The sequence below is a fragment of the Cyprinus carpio genome, chromosome A7, assembly GCF_018340385.1.
Source record: "Cyprinus carpio isolate SPL01 chromosome A7, ASM1834038v1, whole genome shotgun sequence".
NCBI lineage: Eukaryota > Metazoa > Chordata > Actinopteri > Cypriniformes > Cyprinidae > Cyprinus > Cyprinus carpio.
The window spans coordinates 42,232,003-42,247,288 of record NC_056578.1 but is presented as its reverse complement, the minus strand read 5'-3'; the positions used below and the strand labels follow the sequence as shown (position 1 = coordinate 42,247,288).

The window sequence follows — 15,286 nt, the reverse complement described above, 5'->3', positions numbered from 1 at the left end:
ACGGGGGTTAAGAAATCGAAAGAAAAAAGAAGTATTTTTAAAATTCTTTAAACTTATGTTTATTAAATAATGAAACATCATAAAAGACAAAAAAAAATAAAATTTTATAGCCCTGTTTTTTGCTAGGTCGAGGGGGGAAACGGACTCTGTTTTTCTCTCTTTGCTCAGCCATGTCCCAAATTCCATACTCACTGGGGGGGGATTGAGTGTTTTTTTTTTCTTTTTTTTTTTCTTTTTTTCGGGGAAAACTTCAGGGGTTTATAATTGCAGGCAGTGCGAAGGAACAGAGTTCTGTAAGATCTGAGGCGAGGTAAGGCTTCATAAGTTTAAATAATATCTAGAAATTTATAAAAAAATGCATTTTTTCTTTCTTTGATGCATTTTCCTGTGATGGTAAAAAGACCTGCAGTTTTGTTTTAATGATGATACTTTTATAGCTTTGGTTGTTTAATTTTACCCATTACCGTTCTAATGAACATTTATGTAGATGCCTTATTCCGACTAAACTGTTGCAAAAATTAAAAAGTAAAAACCCCCACAAAATTTTTCTCCTTTGCCAGTCCTTCTGCTACTGCATTCTTTGTTCTTCCCCTTTCTCAAGGCCTGAGAACAGGAAATGTGCGAAGACCCAGACGCCCATGGGAACAGCTCTCAAGTCCATGTTTGGGAAAGGGGGAGGCTTATGATCTTCTCCCCTATCCTGCAGCAAAAAAAGGTCAATATCAGTTTTTTTAATATCAGTCTTTTTAAAATGGTTTTTTTTATTGTAGAACATATTTACCGTCTTTGAATTGTTCACTACAGAAATTTTTGATTCCCACCAGAAGGGGGGAACCAGGAAAGCATCCGGGCCCCAAAAGGGCTTGAGAAAAATTTTCATTTTCAATTTACAAATGGCTCATCCAAAAAAGGGAATGCAGGGCAATCCATCCCAAAAGACATAAAAATGGGGAAATGCGCAATCAATACCAATTTTAGTACAGGCAGAAGATCAGGTATGAACTAACGACAATTAAATCCCCTTTTTTTTTTATTTTTTTCTAGGGTACAAGATTCCTGTCGCTCCCGTCAGGGCTGTCTTTTAAATTATTTTTGGGAAAAATGTGTTTGCACACTAAAGCTTTAAATTTACAAGTTTTCCCCAGGGGGCTTCCAAGCAAAAGACATGTCAGTAAAACATAAACAGTGCAAGCAAAAGGGGGTACACCCCTTTTGAAAATTTCAAAGTAAAAATGTTGTGTTGCAAAACGAGTACACCCCAAAAAAAAAAAAAAAAAAAAAAAAAAAAAATTTTTATAAGTTTTAAGGCAATTTTTTATCAACAGGTATTTTTTAACTGAAAACTTTAAAAAAAGGGGAATTTCTTTACAATTACATGTGTTACATAGCCCACTGAATCATTTTCAGACTTAAAGGGTCCAAAAATTTAAATTAGCCCATAAATTACTCACCCTCAAGTCACTGTAATATATTCTGGAGGCTCACTGTATACAACACAACACACTGCATTCAACACACCAAAACAAGTGAAACGGTGTTGCATGCATCAGTCCAAAAGAAGTTAAATAAAAATCGCCCATCCATTTAAAAAAGTGTCTCACAAGGCTTGGGGGGTGAACAAATGCCTTCTGTAGCGAATCCATGCATTTTTGTAAGAAATATCCATATTTCATATTCCATATATCCATATTCAAAACGTAATAATCACTTGAATCTAGCTTGTGCTCACTGTTTTAAACGGAAAGCTGTTCCAGGCGGATGACTAATTTTGACTATGACTAATTAATAGTCTCATTTTCATTTTTGGGTGAACTAACCCTTTAATGCTGAATAGAACCACTTGGGAAAGAACTATCAGGAGACGTATTTTTTAGCACAAAAGACAACAATGGTGCAAGAGGAATACCAACTCATTGTTTTAATTGTGAAAAAAAAGTAACAAAGAAATTCAAAAACAATGGGCTATTTACACTACTCCACCCACCAACGAGTGATTCGGCTAGTCAAAATGACAAAGACAGCTGATGACCGTCAACTTCAGTGGAGCAGATGGTAAAGCGTGTGTCGTACTCATTTGATGCAATCGACCCAGGTTCAAGATCGATTTCTTTTTCCCTTTCAGATTTCAAATCACATCAGAAAAACATTATTTTCAATGAAAATGAAGGAAATAATCAAAATTTGAATATAAAGTGTAGCCGAGATTGCAGGGTTAGGGTAGGTGTAGGGGAGGGCTTTATTGTCCCAATAAGGTGGCATCCATTTTAATGATTTGAATTAAAATTTACAATCAATAAGTTACTCTTGCATACTGTTTTTATAATGTACCACAATGTTGAGGTGCAGATAGTTTTCCACTATTTGCAATAAGTAGTATTTATAAACAGAAAAATCCTGCAAGTTGGCTAGTTTCAATAGAATCTATAGCTACCGGTAACTTATAGATATAGATAGCACATCACTAAAAAATGCTGCTGGTTTGCACTACGAGTAAATAGCCTCTATAAGCTAAGAAAATGTGCTATTTTCACTTAGATGTAAATAGTCTCTATAAGCTATTTACCAATAATTAATAAATAGCCCCTACTGTAGTGCAAAAGGGGCCATATGATTTTGCTAAAAAGAACGTTATTTTGTGTATTTGGTGTAATGAAACTGGTTTTAAAGGGGCCATATGATTTTCCTAAAAAGAACATTATTTTGTGTATTTGGTGTAATGAAACTGGTTTATGCGGTTTAAGTTTCAAAAAACACATTATTTTCCACATACTGTACACTATTGTTTCTCCTCTTTGCCCTGCCTTTTTGAAACATGTCGATTTTTACAAAGCTCATCGGTCTGAAAAGCGCAGTGTGCTCTGATTGGCCAGCTATCCAGTGCGTTGTGATTGGCTGAATACCTCAAGCATGTGACGGAAATGTTACGCCCCTGTGTGTCCCAGAGCGCCAAGACAAAAACATTAAAACCCATTATAACAAAAGACATTTTTTGCATCCAGTGGGGACAAAATTTAAAGGATATAATGACAATACCATCGGTTCTCAATTCCAGTCCTCGCTCTGCATATTTTGCATGTGTCTCTTTGTTAACACACCTGATTCAGATAATCAGCTAATTAGAAGCTGCGTGCATGAACTGTGTTCCGATTAACATGGTCCCTGCACAGTGTTCATTGCTCCCTACTCCCTGAGCAGGGAAAATCTGTCGAAGTATTCACTTCAGTACATTCATTCACAGATTTGCGCTGCACAACATCTTCACACACGGAACAAATGTGACATCATATACCTCTGTAAATAAATACAATTTAATTTCAAAGTCTCGCACACTTCAATGCACTTGAAAATAACAATATTCGCATCGAACTGGAATCAAGGTGGAATATCCTGTGATGTCTACTTCGCAGGGCACTTACGTTCGAATAGAAAAAAACGTCTGAAGAGATAAGAGAAACATACAAAATGAACAGAGCAGGGGGTGCGAGGACTGGAATTGAGAACCACTGACTTATACTGTCTTTTTAAACATTGTGTTGCATCGCGCCGTGTAAACATAAAACCATGTCTGCATTTACACCGAAGAAACGCAAACAACAAGCACTACTCGCTCAAAATTCATGTTTGAACCATCAGTGGCAAATCCTTACATATATAATGTACACCTACAGACTGTGAGTCAGAACAGCCGGCTTGTAGTCTTCTCGTCCCGATCAGGAAACAGTCCCTCCCACTAAAATTGCACTGCACACAGGTCTGAATATTTGGTTTGAACTGTTCTGGAACAGTGTTGTAAATACAAACTTAACCACTGACATCATAGTGCATGTCCCTCTTTGGAAGACCAAACAAGTAGTTTCGCTATTCACAGGAAACACACAGTGTCTACACAACTGGCAGCGGCGGCAACGTGAGAAGTCAAAGGTTACGCTTCTTTTTTGCGTGAACATTGGAGCGGCATTAATGCAACCTTCCCACATCGTGACGTAGACATGTGGGGACGTGTTTAACGAGGCTTTTAGGTAGGTGTGTCTGACTCTTAACTTTAAGAATATCTCTTGAGATTGAGACTTTAGTCTTTGCAACTTAAAAGATCTTCTTTATGCACCAAGAGCTTGTAACACTCCAAAGTGTATATGACCTTTAATGCTGAATACTGTACATCTATATATTTTATATACAATTACATATACATAGACATATATTTACATCTGCATATGCTGTTAGTTAAAGTTACTTAGAGTGAGGATAACACAAGCAATTTCTCATACGGGAGGCGGAATTTTAGCAGAATTTCAAGAGTTAAAAAAGGGTAGCACAAAATAGGGAGAAAAAAAAATGCACATAGGGAAAAAAGTGAAAAAAAAGATTGAAGTCTATTATTAAGAAAAAAACTAATGGTTTTTTTTCTGTTTTTTAAATGACTTAAAACTAAACATAAAAACCTGATATAAATTATCAGTTTCTTTACATCGAAAACGGGGTTTTTTCGGGCGAAGCACCTCAAACCCAAATAGCCCCAATAGGTGCAAGAAAACAGAGTGATTCATTCTTTAATTTAACAAGATTTACGCTAAATGTAAAAGGATTCAAAAAAAAACTTGCACAGCTTATTTACAGCCTGGTCAGTAGCTTGGGTTTAGCTTCTATGCCAAACCAACCTTTAAAGCCCGGCCCTTGTACCTTTAATCCCCCAAAACCTTTTGACCAACAGCCCCAAAAACCCCTCAGTCACTAACCCAGAACTCCCTCTGCGAATGGGGAGAGAAAATGGGATGGGGAAATTTTTAAAAACGCCCTTATTTCCACTGAAAAATCCACTTCCAGTTCCTCCCCCTGCCGACAAGCAGCCGTAAAAATAACCGCATAACTGGGTTGTGGGGTTCCTGAACCGCTCAATTTTCATCGGCTGACAGGCGCACTTGATTGAAAAGAATTATGGGGTTTCTCGTTGGAGCTCCAGTTGGATGGTAGAGTAAAAGCCTATTACAAAAACATAAAGGAACACGTCAGATCAGGAAAACCCTACTTTTTTTTGTCCCTCACACTGGTTTTAGGTTTGTTTTCCCATACTCGATTTGTGTGTGTGTGGATTCTGTTTTTTTTCAAATAATCACTGTGTCAAGATGACAAAGGGTGAAAGGTTTGTTTATAAAGGTTTTAAAGTAGGGATACAAATGAGCGGGAGCCCCATGCTCTGGGCGCCCCAAAACAGCCCCCTTTTCTGCAACCCCAGTTTAAGCTCTCAAGAAACCAACGATATCGTTTAGGGGTGTTTTACCTTGGCTTTTGTGACATGATCCCCCATGCAGCCCCATGATAAGGCTGCAGGATTTTTTATCGGGGGTAAAGATACTGCCTAAAACAAAGTGGGCCCTAAATTAGGGTGTTGGGGGGGGGGGTGTGAGCTAGCGAAGCTGTCAAAGGGGATGTATTGGCCACGTTTCCGTTCCGTGGACGGGGGGTTCGGGAAAAATCGGGATCTATGGGCGGTTTAAGGGGGTGGGGGGGAGTTAATCCAAGATTTGGGGAAAAACCGGGGTTTTTAGCAGAGATGGGTGGGAGGTTAAAGTGTCCTTTGTAAGGGGTTCTTGAAGGCTTCGGGGTCACTTTTTGTTGACAGGCGGTTTGACTTTAAAGGTTACTACTCGTGGATGTGGGCTTTCACCTCTTAAAAAGAAAGAGAGAGAGAGGCACTCAAGAAAAAAAAACGGTAGCAGACAACAGCGTTTTTCAGAGTGCCAGGACAAAGGGCCCCCACACACTGCACCGCAAACATATACCCATAATACTTTGAAGGTGACCCCTTAGAACAGCCAGCCCAGATGGCGGGCGGGGACGAAGGTAAGAATGGCAGCAAACGTAAGCTTGCATGTCAGGACGAAGTAAATGAACTCTTTTAAATCAGTAATTTTCGACAGTTCTTGTAGGGATAGGGCAGTGAAAGGATTTCTTTTTTTTCTTGAGCATTTGAGTTTCAGGATCCTAAGCAAAATTTGGGCTGGAAATAGATGCATGGGCAATCAAAAAAAAAAACAGCGGGGTAAGCTAAAGTCATAGCCTTTAATCAGCATTATTTTTTGGACAGATTTGATTTTTTGTTAGGAAAGATATTTTTAGTTTTTTGATCTTTTGGGGGGGGTCGGAGAAAATTTATAGCATTTTTTTATTAAACAAAAAGCTAGTGAAATATGCTCCGGGTTTTTGATGTATCTACGGGTTTCTCGATTCTTGGTACTTGGTAACCACGGCAAACATCAGTATGACGGGCACAATCTTATGTATAGGGGTTTCTTAGGGAAAGGTTAAAAAAATGGAAACCCCTTTAAAAGGGTCTGGTTCTTGCCCGGACATTGATGTGCCACTGGGGCCTGTTTCCCAACTTTCAGGGAGAAGTCACCCCAGGGTCAGACATGTTTTGTCCTTGCACAAACTAATGTTTTTAGGGCAGGGTTTGCAGCTGTGACTGGAGTGGGCTTGCAGGCCTGAATCAAGGCCCGGGGAAGCAATGGGATCCCCGGGAATTACAGCAAGGTTTGATTGGCCCTGAAACATACTCAAATAACCCTGTTGTTTGAGCAGGACAGCAATCAGAACCTAGTCAGTATTTGAAAACCCCGAAAGGTGACTTTATGAATACACGCTTAAAGTTTCTAAAATATGTTAAATTTTCCCCTATAAGTAGCACGGCATTCCCAAAAATTGCTCTGAGTTTTGTGGGGGAGGAAATTCGTTGCTGGCGGAGAAGGGTTTTCCTCGGCATGAAGGAAAAGGACACAAAAAGATGCCCCGTCCTGTACCTGTCCGAGGACTGTCCAAAAGGCTTGCGGAACCAAAAAAGAGGGAGCATTTAGAGAACGGGGGAGCAAAAAGTCAGAGGGGAAAAGGCCCAAAGGTCACATCAATTGTTCTCAGTCAGAGTTTTAGCTTTACCTGCTTGAAACACCAGGGCAAAACCCTCTAGGTGGAAACCGGGGTTGGAACTGGGAGGGTTACTGTTTACCCCCAATGGTCTTTTCCGGAACCCAAAATGGGGTTTCAAGGTAAACCCCGGTCCCCCAAAAGGTCAACTAGAGCGGGTTTTCCAAACCCGCTTCTAGTGACCAAAATCCCTCTAACCGGCCCCCAATTTTCCCACCCGAAGTTTCAGTGTCCTGAAAAACTTTTATTAGGGTTCAGACATGTTATTAGGGGGGAGCTGGCCTCTGTGAACGTGCCCCCCAGGTTAGAAACCCCGATCTGACCAGCTTGGAGGGGGTTTAATGACCTTAAAGACCACTTTTGGCCCTCTTTAAAACATGCCAAAAAAGTACCATCAGTTTTCCCCCAGAACATTAATGATATGTACAAATGCTTTAATTAATAAAAATATAAAAATTTTTTCTCCATTTTGCTTTTTCCTTTTTAGGAAGAAGAGTTTAAGAGATTCGATCCCCAATCAGTCACTGCAAATCCTTTAAAAAAGGGAGGCCCGGGGGTGGTGACAAACCCTAAATTCCCCTCCCTACCGTCCCCCATCCAAAATTTCCAAGTATCAAAGAGTCACCATTAGTGGAGACTACTGTGCTGGGGTGTGAAAATATTGAATTTACAATCAAGCAACGTTTCTTACTTTCTGTCATAATTTGTTGAAGTTCAACCACCAAAGTCACTTTTAAAGCTGACCATGGTTTTAACAATCAGGTTGTCTTACAATCACTGTGTCTTACAGATAACGGTTGAGGACTATGAGCAAGCAGCTAAAATTCTCTAAAAGCTCTCTTTATTCGAGAAAAATACTCAAAACTGGCATATCACAGATTCCATGGACCCTGCAAGTTTCTATTTAATGCAGCAATAAAATGTGGACAGAAAATATGAAATCCTTCCAGGTATTCTGTATTTACTTGGGGTTCATAACCAGACAGGACATGGAGACCAGTTCTTTTTTCTAGGTTATTTTGGGCTCTAAAAACATTTCAGTGGAATCTTGCTTGATGTTCCTTTTTAGTCCCTGCCTAAAGTTCCTTCCCAAGACATCAACACTGAACTATTTTAGAAGACTTAAGTTAACATAAGTTATGGGGAGCTCAAAATTCTGTGCTAAAATAGAAAGAATGATTCTTTCCCCTCTGATGGGAAAACCAGCAAGGGATACTGTACCAGTCTACTGCTGTCTTCTTCTTCAAACTTTAACAACAATACTTTCTTGGGCAAACAGTTTTACCAGCTTACCTTTTTTTTATTTTTCTGCTCTCCACAGATATATGCCCTCCCCTGGTGAAGGACAGGACCCTTACAGCATAAAAAATATTCCAGACAACCTAAATTATCAGATGAAGATGAAGGAGGGAAATTTATTTATGTATTGAAACACTGAAGCTCGGGATATGAACAAACCACGCTGTCTGCCTTATCCAACCTGGAAACATTTGCCATTGACATGAGTCATGTGCTCGCCATGATTGCCGATGGGCCTACGTAAGTCTCCAACCAATTCACCACAAAATTCAACAATTCTCCTTATCGCATTTCCAGAATTCTGAGATCTAAAGCTGTATTTCTTCTTTCAACAGTAAGACCTACTGTCATAGCGACTAACTTCCTTGGGTCAAAGTTTTACCCTACATAAAAATGCTCAACGAAATGGCGGAACTAAAAGAACTCAAGGGTGTTCCTCACAGAGATTTCTAAATGTCAGAAAGGTTAATTTGGAGCACATATCAGTATAGCAAATGAAATTTCCCCTGCTGTCAAAACGCACATAAATTGCTAATTTACAGGTAGACACACATATCCATGCAGCAGCATGTATGAACCCAAAAACCTACTTGATTTCATCCAAACCACCTATAAAACTGATGCAGAGAGAGTCGTCCTGGAGAAGGCAGGGGTTAAACTAACTCTCAAACAGGTGTTTAACAACTGAATATGGACCCTTATGTCTTACGGTAGACTCCTTAGATGTTCATGCTGTAAGTAATGTCTATCTATATGTTGTATTGGTTACAGCCCAAGGATAGGGTGGCTTGTACAGTATGTTTCATGTTTGTAATGTATTTACAGGGCAGGCAAACCTTTCACGCTTTGACAAATTAAACTCAAGTACAATCCAGTAGGGGGCAAATGAGCTACGGGAAATCTACTTGAAGACTGACAATTACATTGAAGGGGAGTATTTTGCCGTTTGGATCAAGGTATAATCATTTTGTCTAACAAGTCTAACGGTGTAGGTTGGTTGGAAAGGGGCATTCAGTCAAAATATAGAGATGCACCATGTTTTACCAACTACAGTAGATGATATTATTACAAGTATTAATGCATTTTAATGTGTTCATTTCATATATCAGTGTAGAAGTGAACATTTCGAAGCTCTAAACATAATAACGTTGTGCTTAAGCACAGTTTTGAGTCAGAGGACACAGGACAGTCTAGATACCCAATACTTTACTAGTGAACCCAAAAGTTTACCCGTTGAGAGTAAATGTAAAGTTCAGCTAACGTAACGTTTATTTTGTTTATTTTTTTAAATTAATTGTATGCCAAATGTACTCATATTTTTTATGTAAAGGCGACATAGATGCCCATTTTCACAAGATGATGATTCTTTTGGGTCTACATGAAATGTCTGTAACATACTTGGAGAAAATTCCTAATTGTTGTGTAAAACAACACCCTTTTGCATCCATTGCATCCCATATGTTTCCTCACTGACATGCCCCCAATCGGGAAAATTGGAGCTTAAAGAAATTCAGAGTTTCCCTCTCGTAATAACGACTTTGTGGTTAAAAAGAGTCCTCTTTATATCTGTCAGGAAGTAGCACATGATCTAGAGGAGAGCAAGTATCAGCATCGCGGAACCCGCGACGCTGTCCATCTATGGACGTTCCCCTGAGGAGTGGGAAAGTCTCTGCCATTGGTTTTATTCAGCACAAAGTGTACTCTCCAAACATAAGCTGGATCATTCAGGTACCCAAGAATATATAGTAAGTAGCTTCACATTAATTCTACATTTCCAGAAAGTATTCATTTCTTGTTTTAAAATGTTCTTATGCTTATTTCACTTTCAGTGGCTTATTTCAAATCCAAAAGGTACGTTCTAATTTTTGCCAAGATGCTTGAGAACATTTCCTTCCTACACTCTGTTTGAGGCTACAGTGAATCCTCAGAAGCACAAAAAGAGCTCCATGTATTTCTACGAAATATGTAAGTTTTTTTAAACGAGTGCAATTCATGTAACACTCCTTGTTTGATATTTTAAATCTTAAATGTTTATAGCATATAATAACATTCTAGAAATCTGTGTGTTTTCAACATTTTAAAACAGTTCAGGGGCGATCTTTCCTGCTCCAGTATGAATAACATGACTAGTCTGCACAAAGACCAGACCTGAACCTCACTCAGCATATTTAAGTTAATTAAAATGCAGCAGCAAGTCAGGCCCCCATTAGCAAGCGCCTGACCTCTGACCAATGCTTGACCTCACTAATGCTCTTGTGTCTTATCCCTGCAAATCCACTGCTTCCATGTCCATGCACATTTGGTGGAAACCTTCCCAGAAGAAATGGAGAGCTGGTGTCCACGATGCTTTTGTCCATGTTGTTTGACATATTTTTCTTTTGGATTTAATTCATGATCATAGTTGTGCAATTTTAGAACATTATTTGACATCGTGCACTTCAGATCAGACAAAAACTTTCCCCCCTTTTGTTGGGTGACTGGATTTGACAGTATGGATGAGTGAATCCAAACATAGCGATCATGTTCTCTTACCAGAGCCCCCAAGCCTGAGCAATGGACAACATAATAGCCCTCCTGGCTTCTACCTCTTCCACATGTATGCAGACATCCGCAGGTTGCTCAACAACCTCAGGAGGTATGCTCCATTACATCTGTTCCACACACTAACTGGAAAATTCAAGTGGAATTGAAGAGAGGCTACATTTCCCATAACAATAAGAAAAAATGTCTTACACTGACAGAAAGAAGTAAACAGAATTACTTCAATATTTGCAATAAAGATCTTCCACTGCCCCCCCAAGGCTTTGATAAAGCCTTGAATATGAGCTGGAAGCCATTCTAGAAGAAAGGTTTCCAATTGGATGTATGAGTGTTTCACAATGCACCAGGACATCTATAAATACCACTGTATCAATAATACACACATATTGGGTTACAACTGAGATACTGTTAAAGCCTGTGGAATACTGTCAGTAGAAAAAAAAGTGACATCACCTTTCCACTTCATAATGATGGATTAGGGTCAGTATCCTGGGGCCTCTGGATACATCATTGAGGTATAAATGTATTTACACAGGAATCACAGTAAAAGTTCCAGATAGCCTCAATAGTGTGTTTTATTTGGTGACATCTTAATGCACTGGCTTGACTAAATAAAAATAACCAATGACATAAAAGGAAGACATTTTAGGGGATCCTTGGAATAACAACTGCATGTAACCATTTTTTTTAGTGTACGTTTTAGTATGACACCCTACTCTGGCGTCCCCGTTAAAAACTTCATGCCAGAGGTTGTGTGTTGAGATACCCGCTATGCCCCATTGTAGATGCAACATATGAAGTTGAAATAAGAAATACCATCTATTTTGCAATCTGAAGCACTAAATAGTCAGTTCCTCCAGGATTTTGCGATTTTGCGAAATCAAGCAGCTTGCATATTTGTCTTTATACAGGTGCTGGTCATATAATTAGAATATCATCAAAAAGTTGATTTATTTCACTAAACTATCCAAAAGTGAAACTTGTATATTATATCTATTCATTACCCACAGACTGATATATTGCAAATGCTTATTTCTTTCATTTTGATGTTTATAACTGACAATCCAAGGGAAAATCCCAAATTCAGTATCTCAGAAAATTAGAATATTGTGAAAAGGTTTGATATTGGAAGACATGTTACACTCTAATCAGCTAATTAACTCTCAAACACCTGCAAAGCCTTTAAATGGTCTCTCAGTCTAGTTCTGTAGGCCACAATCATGGGGAAGACTGCCAACTTGACAGTTGTCCAAAAAGATTCCACCATTGACACCTTGCCTTGCAAGAGGGAGGCAAGACACAAAGGTCATTGCAAAGGCTGGCTGTTCACAGGCTCTGTGTCCAAGCACATTAATAGAGAAAGGGAAGGAAAAGATGTGGTAGAAAAAAGTGCTTAAAAAGCAATATAGGGATAACTTTGCACCCTGGACAGGATTATTGAAACAAAACCCATTCAAAAAATGTCAGGGGAGATTTCCACAAAGGAGTGGACTGCAGCTGGAGTGGAAGTGCTTCCAAGAACCACATACGCACAGACGTAGGCAAGACATGGGTTTAATACTTACGCACTTTCCTCTGTGTCAAGCCACTCCTGACACAACAGACAGCGTCACCCGAGGAGTCTCGCTCTCAAAAAAGGACAGTTTTTGATCTGCTGATGAGTAGTCCAAAGTTATGGCTTGATGAAAGTTAATTTTGCATTTCCTTCTGGATAATCAGGATCCAGCGTTGGAGGCAGACGAGGGAGGCACACAATTCAAATTTCTTGAGGTCCAGTGTAATAGTTTCTACAGCAGGGATGCGTTGCGGTGCACCATTAATACAATGGTGTTGGTCAACTGGTTTCTCGAGCGCTCAAGGTCAGCACAGCTGTATGCTACCAGGAAGTTTTAGAGCACTTCAGCCTTGCTTCCTGCTGACCACCACGTGGGAGATGCAGAATTTCAATTTTCCAAAAAGGACGTGGCACCTGGTCACACAGTCGCCCAAGCTTCCAGTAGCATGGCTTAAGGACCATGGTATCCACTGTTCCTTCAATGTTGGGCAGCAAGCCTAAGCCTGACCTTAACCCCATAGAAAATCTATGGGGTATATGGGAAAAAAGAAAGATCACGATATGCAAAGACCCAAGAATTTTGCAGAAGGAAGCTGCACGGCCCACTCATTCAGAGCAATCATGGGCTTCTCATAACACTTCTCGGAGCCGCTGCCACAGAACGATCACACTCCTAATGCCACGCCCGCATGCACTGCAGTAATTCGGGCTTAAAAAGGGCCCCAGCCCCAACTAAGTATTGAGTGCTTGTACATGGCTCCATGCACTTCTAGATTCACACTTTTCAGTTGGCCCAAGATTTCTAAAATCCTTTCTTTGTATTGGTCTTAAGCATATCTAATTTTGTGAGATACGAATTTGGGAATTTATTTTCTTAGTTGTCAGTCTATAATCATCAAAATTAAAAGAAATAAATTTGACAATAATATCAGTCTGTGTGTAATGTAATGAATATGAATATAACAAGTTCACTTTTTGAAGGAATTGAGTATAAATCAACTTTTTGTTGATATTCTAATTATATGACCAGCACCTGTATACAACTCTGTACTTTCAGCAAAGCAGAATTATGAATATTTCTATGCTGGTGTCAAAACTGTCTTGTGTATGAGAGACAAGGACCCCAAATTCAGTAATTATGTTCAAAAATATTACAGTCACTAACTTTAATTGCATAAAAACATCATGATTATTGATTTGTGTTCATCAGAAGTCTTGGTGGGACTGAAAAGTGCCCACAAATGCATTTTGTCTCTTTATCAGTATATTGCATTTGTCTCTTTATCAGTATATAGTATATTCACTCTGTAACTGAAACTTTATTTTTCTCTTTTGTTCAAATTTTCTTTTATTTGGGATATTATATCTGCATCAAAAGGAGGCCTTAATTTTTCTGTTGGTTGTTGCAGCTTGATATGTGTGTTTTGTTTCAAGAGAACGTGGTCTTAGTCCCTTCCAGTTCGTCCACACTGTGGAGAAGCTGGTTCTATCACCCACCTGGTTTCAGTTTTCCTCAACCGCAGACAACATCTCTCATGGCTTAAACCTGAAAAGGTGAGAAGTAGAAGATTAGTCCGACCTATTGTGTTCAAAACTAGGAAAAACTGGGCAGTGTGTTTTTTAAAATTTTTAGTTCAAAGTCAAATGCAATTTTATTTTAACAACATGAAAGAAAACTATTCATTTAAGAACTTATTAGTCAAATTCCCAAATTTTTGGTACTTTAATTGCTGGCAAAGAAAAGGGTTTTCAGAGTACAGATCTTCAGCGCAAGCCATTCATGAAGCAATGCAGATGAGACGGTTGGTTACCACTTTTTTTGATTATGTATTGTGTTAGTGATGAGCCCAGAATCAGTGGAGCCTCTGATGCTGAACAGAACAAGCAAATGGAAGCAGGCGGGCCAAAGAGCTTGATCAGGCATTGATCTTATATGATTAAACTGAACAAGCTATCTTGTGAAACATATGTGTGTTTTTTTCCAGAGTCCAGTGCTGCAGTACCTGTATTATCTTGCCCAAGTGCCCATTGCCATGTCCCCACGGTAAACAACAGTCTGTTTCTGGAATACTCCAAAACCCACTGCGAGAGTTTCTACACAAAGCCCTGTGTGTGTCGCTCTCCACTGATAAATCCCTTTGCAGTTCCACTACACGGGTCAGTAAGGTTTTTTTTTTTTTTAATGGAACATTTTTTTAAAAACTTTAGACAAAATATTTTCATCGGATATAGACCAGTAGTGTTCATCAAAAAAAAAAAAAAAAACATTCTTAAGACCAATTGAGATGTAACTGTTTCTCATGGTGACGTAAGGTATTTTAAAAATTTGCAGGGGTAGTCAGATGATTTTATTGCTGTCTGAATCCACTACCTGTGTAAAATTCCCAGTCGAATTCCTACTTTTTTTTGACAAACACTAAACACCCCCCACCGTAGAATTACATGCTTTTCAGTACAGAAATATTGTGTTTGTTTTACTACTGCAGGAGGCTTTAATGGAGGATACGCTATGCGGCCCAGCTGGGGAAAGGGTTGAGCACATGTGACGTGTGTGAGATCGCTGGAACAGCGTCCTGCAGAGTGGCCTTTCCCATGAGGTAGTGCACTTGCTCGTTCATAACATTATGCGAATATTTATTCGCCACAACACGAAGCATCTTTGCCATTTTCCCCAGGAGAAAAAGCTTTTCCCTTGGGGTCAATTACCTAAAAGGGAGGACCAGAGGGGAATAAACATTCGGCGAACAAATGTAGCCCAGATCCGCATGGCCTACAGATACGGACACTGTGTAATAAACCAGTTTCCCCGTAGATGCTTTTAAAGTCAGAGGTTGTTGGGTCACAGTGCTGTCCTATGCAACTCTGCTAAACCCTCTGTGCCCATATATGCATGATTGCTATTTTATATACATTTAGGAATGGATGCACGGGGACCACAAACGTTATGTTTTATTATCTAGTCTTGCTATGCTT

General features: G+C 39.3%; 1 pseudogene; it reads left to right on the top strand.

Moving 5' to 3' along the window:
• Positions 1–5,822: 5,822 nt before the first annotated feature.
• LOC122145803 lies at positions 5,823–15,125 on the top strand (annotated as a pseudogene).
• The last annotated feature ends 161 nt before the right edge of the window (positions 15,126–15,286 follow it).